This window comes from Procambarus clarkii, chromosome 79 (genome assembly GCF_040958095.1).
Source record: "Procambarus clarkii isolate CNS0578487 chromosome 79, FALCON_Pclarkii_2.0, whole genome shotgun sequence".
Lineage (NCBI taxonomy): Eukaryota > Metazoa > Arthropoda > Malacostraca > Decapoda > Cambaridae > Procambarus > Procambarus clarkii.
Window position 1 is genome coordinate 16688341 of NC_091228.1, and position 12500 is coordinate 16700840.

Below are 12500 nucleotides of genomic sequence, written 5' to 3' on the forward strand. Positions count from 1 at the left end.
ATCTTCTGAAACTGAATGTGTCTCTTAATATTGATAAAACTGTTAACTATATTCCCCCCCTTGGAAAGATGTACAGGTCTCCTTGCATTATACCCCATCAGTGTAAAACAAATGTATAACACTGAAACTATGAGAAGTATAACATTAGAGACTATTGACAGTCATCTTCAAAATCTCAAACCAACTGAATCCTATGCCTTTACTGATGGTTTGGTTGTGGGAAGAGATTATATGTTCCTTAATGGAGCCCTGTTGCTTATGCATCGTTAAACGCCAGGAAAGAGATGTTGTTGTCTTGCCTATATACTGAGTTTTTTGAGGTTTACAATCCCCAAGAGGGCATTTGAAGGCATAGACGACGTTCGCCTCTTTTAAAGCGTTCTGCTTTGTGTCTGGAGAATTTCTCATGAGTAGGCTGGCCGTTTTTTTGGTGTTAGAGTAAATCGTCAGTTGTATCTTCTGATTTTTGTCTGTAGGGATAACGTTTCTATTAACAATATCTTTCAGGACCCTTTCCTCCGTTTTATGAGCTGTGGAAAAGAAATTCCTGTAAAATAGTCTAATAGGGGGTATAGGTGTTGTGTTAGTTGTCTCTTCAGAGGTTGCATGGCGTTTCACTTTCCTTCTTATGATGTCTTCAACAAAACCATTGGAGAAGCCGTTGTTGACTAGGACCTGCCTTACCCTATAGAGTTCTTCGTCGACTTCCTTCCATCCTGAGCTGTGGCTGAGAGCACGGTCGACATAAGCGTTAACGACACTCCTCTTGTACCTGTCTGGGCAGTCAACACCAGCAATCAACAGCCAATTAATGCACAACTATATTCTACCCACTTCAAGACTCCGATCCAATATAGAAGCATCAAGAAATATGGGCCAATAGGCCCTTTGCATTTACTTCCATTCTTCTCTTTAACTTACCCGATATTATACCCATTGTTTCGTGTTCTATCTTGTGTTGAAAGTTTGTTTTCACCTCATCCAAAATTGTTGTAGCATATCACCTCACCCAAATGCAGGTATATAAAATGAAAAGCCGTTTGAATTATAGCATAGTAAGAAATCTGTTTGCAGGTTATAGTTGTGTGTGTGTAAACTAAAGTCTTTGAAAATGTAATAAGTTATTACGAAACGCGTTTAAGTGTCGCGTCAGACTAGAAATAAAAATGAATTTTTTATTTATTTATTTTTGGCCTCGGGCCAGGCTTGGGGAGTAGAAGAACTGCCAGAACCCCATCAACCAGGTATCAACCAGGTAACCATGAATTTTGGAGAACTGATTTTTAAATTACCATCGACAGTGAAAAGAAACATAAGAAATATTGAGAAAAATCGTGTTAGAATTATTCATCTTACTTTTTCGGTCATATTTTATAATATATGTCTACATGAAAGACTGCTACCAATATATATATATATATATATATATATATATATATATATATATATATATATATATATATATATATATATATATATATATATATATATATAAGCCTATACTTGCATAAACCACAAGTGAAGATAAACAATCTTTGGACAACACCCACCAGTGGGACTCGAACCCAGAAAGCACAACTACCTTCCAGTAGCTGGCATAACTAGTATGCTTTAACCCACTACGCCATCAGACCTTACAAAAGAAGTAGATAGTTCGAGATATATATATCTCAAACATCTCTACCTCCCGAAGGCACCAGATGAGTGAGGGGTCAGTCTGCAATTTTCGTCAAGCCACTGTCAATGTGAGAGAACTCGTGTCCAGCTTATAAGCCTATACTTGCATAAACCACAAGTGAAGATAAACAATCTTTGGACAACACCCACCAGTGGGACTCGAACCCAGAAAGCACAACTACCTTCCAGTAGCTGGCATAACTAGTATGCTTTAACCCACTACGCCATCAGACCTTACAAAAGAAGTAGATAGTTCGAGATATATATATCTCAAACATCTCTACCTCCCGAAGGCACCAGATGAGTGAGGGGTCAGTCTGCAATTTTCGTCAAGCCACTGTCAATGTGAGAGAACTCGTGTCCAGCTTATAAGCCTATACTTGCATAAACCACAAGTGAAGATAAACAATCTTTGGACAACACCCACCAGTGGGACTCGAACCCAGAAAGCACAACTACCTTCCAGTAGCTGGCATAACTAGTATGCTTTAACCCACTACGCCATCAGACCTTACAAAAGAAGTAGATAGTTCGAGATATATATATCTCAAACATCTCTACCTCCCGAAGGCACCAGATGAGTGAGGGGTCAGTCTGCAATTTTCGTCAAGCCACTGTCAATGTGAGAGAACTCGTGTCCAGCTTATAAGCCTATACTTGCATAAACCACAAGTGAAGATAAACAATCTTTGGACAACACCCACCAGTGGGACTCGAACCCAGAAAGCACAACTACCTTCCAGTAGCTGGCATAACTAGTATGCTTTAACCCACTACGCCATCAGACCTTACAAAAGAAGTAGATAGTTCGAGATATATATATCTCAAACATCTCTACCTCCCGAAGGCACCAGATGAGTGAGGGGTCAGTCTGCAATTTTCGTCAAGCCACTGTCAATGTGAGAGAACTCGTGTCCAGCTTATAAGCCTATACTTGCATAAACCACAAGTGAAGATAAACAATCTTTGGACAACACCCACCAGTGGGACTCGAACCCAGAAAGCACAACTACCTTCCAGTAGCTGGCATAACTAGTATGCTTTAACCCACTACGCCATCAGACCTTACAAAAGAAGTAGATAGTTCGAGATATATATATCTCAAACATCTCTACCTCCCGAAGGCACCAGATGAGTGAGGGGTCAGTCTGCAATTTTCGTCAAGCCACTGTCAATGTGAGAGAACTCGTGTCCAGCTTATAAGCCTATACTTGCATAAACCACAAGTGAAGATAAACAATCTTTGGACAACACCCACCAGTGGGACTCGAACCCAGAAAGCACAACTACCTTCCAGTAGCTGGCATAACTAGTATGCTTTAACCCACTACGCCATCAGACCTTACAAAAGAAGTAGATAGTTCGAGATATATATATCTCAAACATCTCTACCTCCCGAAGGCACCAGATGAGTGAGGGGTCAGTCTGCAATTTTCGTCAAGCCACTGTCAATGTGAGAGAACTCGTGTCCAGCTTATAAGCCTATACTTGCATAAACCACAAGTGAAGATAAACAATCTTTGGACAACACCCACCAGTGGGACTCGAACCCAGAAAGCACAACTACCTTCCAGTAGCTGGCATAACTAGTATGCTTTAACCCACTACGCCATCAGACCTTACAAAAGAAGTAGATAGTTCGAGATATATATATCTCAAACATCTCTACCTCCCGAAGGCACCAGATGAGTGAGGGGTCAGTCTGCAATTTTCGTCAAGCCACTGTCAATGTGAGAGAACTCGTGTCCAGCTTATAAGCCTATACTTGCATAAACCACAAGTGAAGATAAACAATCTTTGGACAACACCCACCAGTGGGACTCGAACCCAGAAAGCACAACTACCTTCCAGTAGCTGGCATAACTAGTATGCTTTAACCCACTACGCCATCAGACCTTACAAAAGAAGTAGATAGTTCGAGATATATATATCTCAAACATCTCTACCTCCCGAAGGCACCAGATGAGTGAGGGGTCAGTCTGCAATTTTCGTCAAGCCACTGTCAATGTGAGAGAACTCGTGTCCAGCTTATAAGCCTATACTTGCATAAACCACAAGTGAAGATAAACAATCTTTGGACAACACCCACCAGTGGGACTCGAACCCAGAAAGCACAACTACCTTCCAGTAGCTGGCATAACTAGTATGCTTTAACCCACTACGCCATCAGACCTTACAAAAGAAGTAGATAGTTCGAGATATATATATCTCAAACATCTCTACCTCCCGAAGGCACCAGATGAGTGAGGGGTCAGTCTGCAATTTTCGTCAAGCCACTGTCAATGTGAGAGAACTCGTGTCCAGCTTATAAGCCTATACTTGCATAAACCACAAGTGAAGATAAACAATCTTTGGACAACACCCACCAGTGGGACTCGAACCCAGAAAGCACAACTACCTTCCAGTAGCTGGCATAACTAGTATGCTTTAACCCACTACGCCATCAGACCTTACAAAAGAAGTAGATAGTTCGAGATATATATATCTCAAACATCTCTACCTCCCGAAGGCACCAGATGAGTGAGGGGTCAGTCTGCAATTTTCGTCAAGCCACTGTCAATGTGAGAGAACTCGTGTCCAGCTTATAAGCCTATACTTGCATAAACCACAAGTGAAGATAAACAATCTTTGGACAACACCCACCAGTGGGACTCGAACCCAGAAAGCACAACTACCTTCCAGTAGCTGGCATAACTAGTATGCTTTAACCCACTACGCCATCAGACCTTACAAAAGAAGTAGATAGTTCGAGATATATATATCTCAAACATCTCTACCTCCCGAAGGCACCAGATGAGTGAGGGGTCAGTCTGCAATTTTCGTCAAGCCACTGTCAATGTGAGAGAACTCGTGTCCAGCTTATAAGCCTATACTTGCATAAACCACAAGTGAAGATAAACAATCTTTGGACAACACCCACCAGTGGGACTCGAACCCAGAAAGCACAACTACCTTCCAGTAGCTGGCATAACTAGTATGCTTTAACCCACTACGCCATCAGACCTTACAAAAGAAGTAGATAGTTCGAGATATATATATCTCAAACATCTCTACCTCCCGAAGGCACCAGATGAGTGAGGGGTCAGTCTGCAATTTTCGTCAAGCCACTGTCAATGTGAGAGAACTCGTGTCCAGCTTATAAGCCTATACTTGCATAAACCACAAGTGAAGATAAACAATCTTTGGACAACACCCACCAGTGGGACTCGAACCCAGAAAGCACAACTACCTTCCAGTAGCTGGCATAACTAGTATGCTTTAACCCACTACGCCATCAGACCTTACAAAAGAAGTAGATAGTTCGAGATATATATATCTCAAACATCTCTACCTCCCGAAGGCACCAGATGAGTGAGGGGTCAGTCTGCAATTTTCGTCAAGCCACTGTCAATGTGAGAGAACTCGTGTCCAGCTTATAAGCCTATACTTGCATAAACCACAAGTGAAGATAAACAATCTTTGGACAACACCCACCAGTGGGACTCGAACCCAGAAAGCACAACTACCTTCCAGTAGCTGGCATAACTAGTATGCTTTAACCCACTACGCCATCAGACCTTACAAAAGAAGTAGATAGTTCGAGATATATATATCTCAAACATCTCTACCTCCCGAAGGCACCAGATGAGTGAGGGGTCAGTCTGCAATTTTCGTCAAGCCACTGTCAATGTGAGAGAACTCGTGTCCAGCTTATAAGCCTATACTTGCATAAACCACAAGTGAAGATAAACAATCTTTGGACAACACCCACCAGTGGGACTCGAACCCAGAAAGCACAACTACCTTCCAGTAGCTGGCATAACTAGTATGCTTTAACCCACTACGCCATCAGACCTTACAAAAGAAGTAGATAGTTCGAGATATATATATCTCAAACATCTCTACCTCCCGAAGGCACCAGATGAGTGAGGGGTCAGTCTGCAATTTTCGTCAAGCCACTGTCAATGTGAGAGAACTCGTGTCCAGCTTATAAGCCTATACTTGCATAAACCACAAGTGAAGATAAACAATCTTTGGACAACACCCACCAGTGGGACTCGAACCCAGAAAGCACAACTACCTTCCAGTAGCTGGCATAACTAGTATGCTTTAACCCACTACGCCATCAGACCTTACAAAAGAAGTAGATAGTTCGAGATATATATATCTCAAACATCTCTACCTCCCGAAGGCACCAGATGAGTGAGGGGTCAGTCTGCAATTTTCGTCAAGCCACTGTCAATGTGAGAGAACTCGTGTCCAGCTTATAAGCCTATACTTGCATAAACCACAAGTGAAGATAAACAATCTTTGGACAACACCCACCAGTGGGACTCGAACCCAGAAAGCACAACTACCTTCCAGTAGCTGGCATAACTAGTATGCTTTAACCCACTACGCCATCAGACCTTACAAAAGAAGTAGATAGTTCGAGATATATATATCTCAAACATCTCTACCTCCCGAAGGCACCAGATGAGTGAGGGGTCAGTCTGCAATTTTCGTCAAGCCACTGTCAATGTGAGAGAACTCGTGTCCAGCTTATAAGCCTATACTTGCATAAACCACAAGTGAAGATAAACAATCTTTGGACAACACCCACCAGTGGGACTCGAACCCAGAAAGCACAACTACCTTCCAGTAGCTGGCATAACTAGTATGCTTTAACCCACTACGCCATCAGACCTTACAAAAGAAGTAGATAGTTCGAGATATATATATCTCAAACATCTCTACCTCCCGAAGGCACCAGATGAGTGAGGGGTCAGTCTGCAATTTTCGTCAAGCCACTGTCAATGTGAGAGAACTCGTGTCCAGCTTATAAGCCTATACTTGCATAAACCACAAGTGAAGATAAACAATCTTTGGACAACACCCACCAGTGGGACTCGAACCCAGAAAGCACAACTACCTTCCAGTAGCTGGCATAACTAGTATGCTTTAACCCACTACGCCATCAGACCTTACAAAAGAAGTAGATAGTTCGAGATATATATATCTCAAACATCTCTACCTCCCGAAGGCACCAGATGAGTGAGGGGTCAGTCTGCAATTTTCGTCAAGCCACTGTCAATGTGAGAGAACTCGTGTCCAGCTTATAAGCCTATACTTGCATAAACCACAAGTGAAGATAAACAATCTTTGGACAACACCCACCAGTGGGACTCGAACCCAGAAAGCACAACTACCTTCCAGTAGCTGGCATAACTAGTATGCTTTAACCCACTACGCCATCAGACCTTACAAAAGAAGTAGATAGTTCGAGATATATATATCTCAAACATCTCTACCTCCCGAAGGCACCAGATGAGTGAGGGGTCAGTCTGCAATTTTCGTCAAGCCACTGTCAATGTGAGAGAACTCGTGTCCAGCTTATAAGCCTATACTTGCATAAACCACAAGTGAAGATAAACAATCTTTGGACAACACCCACCAGTGGGACTCGAACCCAGAAAGCACAACTACCTTCCAGTAGCTGGCATAACTAGTATGCTTTAACCCACTACGCCATCAGACCTTACAAAGAAGTAGATAGTTCGAGATATATATATCTCAAACATCTCTACCTCCCGAAGGCACCAGATGAGTGAGGGGTCAGTCTGCAATTTTCGTCAAGCCACTGTCAATGTGAGAGAACTCGTGTCCAGCTTATAAGCCTATACTTGCATAAACCACAAGTGAAGATAAACAATCTTTGGACAACACCCACCAGTGGGACTCGAACCCAGAAAGCACAACTACCTTCCAGTAGCTGGCATAACTAGTATGCTTTAACCCACTACGCCATCAGACCTTACAAAAGAAGTAGATAGTTCGAGATATATATATCTCAAACATCTCTACCTCCCGAAGGCACCAGATGAGTGAGGGGTCAGTCTGCAATTTTCGTCAAGCCACTGTCAATGTGAGAGAACTCGTGTCCAGCTTATAAGCCTATACTTGCATAAACCACAAGTGAAGATAAACAATCTTTGGACAACACCCACCAGTGGGACTCGAACCCAGAAAGCACAACTACCTTCCAGTAGCTGGCATAACTAGTATGCTTTAACCCACTACGCCATCAGACCTTACAAAAGAAGTAGATAGTTCGAGATATATATATCTCAAACATCTCTACCTCCCGAAGGCACCAGATGAGTGAGGGGTCAGTCTGCAATTTTCGTCAAGCCACTGTCAATGTGAGAGAACTCGTGTCCAGCTTATAAGCCTATACTTGCATAAACCACAAGTGAAGATAAACAATCTTTGGACAACACCCACCAGTGGGACTCGAACCCAGAAAGCACAACTACCTTCCAGTAGCTGGCATAACTAGTATGCTTTAACCCACTACGCCATCAGACCTTACAAAAGAAGTAGATAGTTCGAGATATATATATCTCAAACATCTCTACCTCCCGAAGGCACCAGATGAGTGAGGGGTCAGTCTGCAATTTTCGTCAAGCCACTGTCAATGTGAGAGAACTCGTGTCCAGCTTATAAGCCTATACTTGCATAAACCACAAGTGAAGATAAACAATCTTTGGACAACACCCACCAGTGGGACTCGAACCCAGAAAGCACAACTACCTTCCAGTAGCTGGCATAACTAGTATGCTTTAACCCACTACGCCATCAGACCTTACAAAAGAAGTAGATAGTTCGAGATATATATATCTCAAACATCTCTACCTCCCGAAGGCACCAGATGAGTGAGGGGTCAGTCTGCAATTTTCGTCAAGCCACTGTCAATGTGAGAGAACTCGTGTCCAGCTTATAAGCCTATACTTGCATAAACCACAAGTGAAGATAAACAATCTTTGGACAACACCCACCAGTGGGACTCGAACCCAGAAAGCACAACTACCTTCCAGTAGCTGGCATAACTAGTATGCTTTAACCCACTACGCCATCAGACCTTACAAAGAAGTAGATAGTTCGAGATATATATATCTCAAACATCTCTACCTCCCGAAGGCACCAGATGAGTGAGGGGTCAGTCTGCAATTTTCGTCAAGCCACTGTCAATGTGAGAGAACTCGTGTCCAGCTTATAAGCCTATACTTGCATAAACCACAAGTGAAGATAAACAATCTTTGGACAACACCCACCAGTGGGACTCGAACCCAGAAAGCACAACTACCTTCCAGTAGCTGGCATAACTAGTATGCTTTAACCCACTACGCCATCAGACCTTACAAAAGAAGTAGATAGTTCGAGATATATATATCTCAAACATCTCTACCTCCCGAAGGCACCAGATGAGTGAGGGGTCAGTCTGCAATTTTCGTCAAGCCACTGTCAATGTGAGAGAACTCGTGTCCAGCTTATAAGCCTATACTTGCATAAACCACAAGTGAAGATAAACAATCTTTGGACAACACCCACCAGTGGACTCGAACCCAGAAAGCACAACTACCTTCCAGTAGCTGGCATAACTAGTATGCTTTAACCCACTACGCCATCAGACCTTACAAAAGAAGTAGATAGTTCGAGATATATATATCTCAAACATCTCTACCTCCCGAAGGCACCAGATGAGTGAGGGGTCAGTCTGCAATTTTCGTCAAGCCACTGTCAATGTGAGAGAACTCGTGTCCAGCTTATAAGCCTATACTTGCATAAACCACAAGTGAAGATAAACAATCTTTGGACAACACCCACCAGTGGGACTCGAACCCAGAAAGCACAACTACCTTCCAGTAGCTGGCATAACTAGTATGCTTTAACCCACTACGCCATCAGACCTTACAAAAGAAGTAGATAGTTCGAGATATATATATCTCAAACATCTCTACCTCCCGAAGGCACCAGATGAGTGAGGGGTCAGTCTGCAATTTTCGTCAAGCCACTGTCAATGTGAGAGAACTCGTGTCCAGCTTATAAGCCTATACTTGCATAAACCACAAGTGAAGATAAACAATCTTTGGACAACACCCACCAGTGGGACTCGAACCCAGAAAGCACAACTACCTTCCAGTAGCTGGCATAACTAGTATGCTTTAACCCACTACGCCATCAGACCTTACAAAAGAAGTAGATAGTTCGAGATATATATATCTCAAACATCTCTACCTCCCGAAGGCACCAGATGAGTGAGGGGTCAGTCTGCAATTTTCGTCAAGCCACTGTCAATGTGAGAGAACTCGTGTCCAGCTTATAAGCCTATACTTGCATAAACCACAAGTGAAGATAAACAATCTTTGGACAACACCCACCAGTGGGACTCGAACCCAGAAAGCACAACTACCTTCCAGTAGCTGGCATAACTAGTATGCTTTAACCCACTACGCCATCAGACCTTACAAAAGAAGTAGATAGTTCGAGATATATATATCTCAAACATCTCTACCTCCCGAAGGCACCAGATGAGTGAGGGGTCAGTCTGCAATTTTCGTCAAGCCACTGTCAATGTGAGAGAACTCGTGTCCAGCTTATAAGCCTATACTTGCATAAACCACAAGTGAAGATAAACAATCTTTGGACAACACCCACCAGTGGGACTCGAACCCAGAAAGCACAACTACCTTCCAGTAGCTGGCATAACTAGTATGCTTTAACCCACTACGCCATCAGACCTTACAAAAGAAGTAGATAGTTCGAGATATATATATCTCAAACATCTCTACCTCCCGAAGGCACCAGATGAGTGAGGGGTCAGTCTGCAATTTTCGTCAAGCCACTGTCAATGTGAGAGAACTCGTGTCCAGCTTATAAGCCTATACTTGCATAAACCACAAGTGAAGATAAACAATCTTTGGACAACACCCACCAGTGGGACTCGAACCCAGAAAGCACAACTACCTTCCAGTAGCTGGCATAACTAGTATGCTTTAACCCACTACGCCATCAGACCTTACAAAAGCCACTGTCTTGTTTGACAGTGGCTTGACGAAAATTGCAGACTGACCCCTCACTCATCTGGTGCCTTCGGGAGGTAGAGATGTTTGAGATATATATATCTCGAACTATCTACTTCTTTTGTAAGGTCTGATGGCGTAGTGGGTTAAAGCATACTAGTTATGCCAGCTACTGGAAGGTAGTTGTGCTTTCTGGGTTCGAGTCCCACTGGTGGGTGTTGTCCAAAGATTGTTTATCTTCACTTGTGGTTTATGCAAGTATAGGCTTATAAGCTGGACACGAGTTCTCTCACATTGACAGTGGCTTGACGAAAATTGCAGACTGACCCCTCACTCATCTGGTGCCTTCGGGAGGTAGAGATGTTTGAGATATATATATCTCGAACTATCTACTTCTTTTGTAAGGTCTGATGGCGTAGTGGGTTAAAGCATACTAGTTATGCCAGCTACTGGAAGGTAGTTGTGCTTTCTGGGTTCGAGTCCCACTGGTGGGTGTTGTCCAAAGATTGTTTATCTTCACTTGTGGTTTATGCAAGTATAGGCTTATAAGCTGGACACGAGTTCTCTCACATTGACAGTGGCTTGACGAAAATTGCAGACTGACCCCTCACTCATCTGGTGCCTTCGGGAGGTAGAGATGTTTGAGATATATATATCTCGAACTATCTACTTCTTTTGTAAGGTCTGATGGCGTAGTGGGTTAAAGCATACTAGTTATGCCAGCTACTGGAAGGTAGTTGTGCTTTCTGGGTTCGAGTCCCACTGGTGGGTGTTGTCCAAAGATTGTTTATCTTCACTTGTGGTTTATGCAAGTATAGGCTTATAAGCTGGACACGAGTTCTCTCACATTGACAGTGGCTTGACGAAAATTGCAGACTGACCCCTCACTCATCTGGTGCCTTCGGGAGGTAGAGATGTTTGAGATATATATATCTCGAACTATCTACTTCTTTTGTAAGGTCTGATGGCGTAGTGGGTTAAAGCATACTAGTTATGCCAGCTACTGGAAGGTAGTTGTGCTTTCTGGGTTCGAGTCCCACTGGTGGGTGTTGTCCAAAGATTGTTTATCTTCACTTGTGGTTTATGCAAGTATAGGCTTATAAGCTGGACACGAGTTCTCTCACATTGACAGTGGCTTGACGAAAATTGCAGACTGACCCCTCACTCATCTGGTGCCTTCGGGAGGTAGAGATGTTTGAGATATATATATCTCGAACTATCTACTTCTTTTGTAAGGTCTGATGGCGTAGTGGGTTAAAGCATACTAGTTATGCCAGCTACTGGAAGGTAGTTGTGCTTTCTGGGTTCGAGTCCCACTGGTGGGTGTTGTCCAAAGATTGTTTATCTTCACTTGTGGTTTATGCAAGTATAGGCTTATAAGCTGGACACGAGTTCTCTCACATTGACAGTGGCTTGACGAAAATTGCAGACTGACCCCTCACTCATCTGGTGCCTTCGGGAGGTAGAGATGTTTGAGATATATATATCTCGAACTATCTACTTCTTTTGTAAGGTCTGATGGCGTAGTGGGTTAAAGCATACTAGTTATGCCAGCTACTGGAAGGTAGTTGTGCTTTCTGGGTTCGAGTCCCACTGGTGGGTGTTGTCCAAAGATTGTTTATCTTCACTTGTGGTTTATGCAAGTATAGGCTTATAAGCTGGACACGAGTTCTCTCACATTGACAGTGGCTTGACGAAAATTGCAGACTGACCCCTCACTCATCTGGTGCCTTCGGGAGGTAGAGATGTTTGAGATATATATATCTCGAACTATCTACTTCTTTTGTAAGGTCTGATGGCGTAGTGGGTTAAAGCATACTAGTTATGCCAGCTACTGGAAGGTAGTTGTGCTTTCTGGGTTCGAGTCCCACTGGTGGGTGTTGTCCAAAGATTGTTTATCTTCACTTGTGGTTTATGCAAGTATAGGCTTATAAGCTGGACACGAGTTCTCTCACATTGACAGTGGCTTGACGAAAATTGCAGACTGACCCCTCACTCATC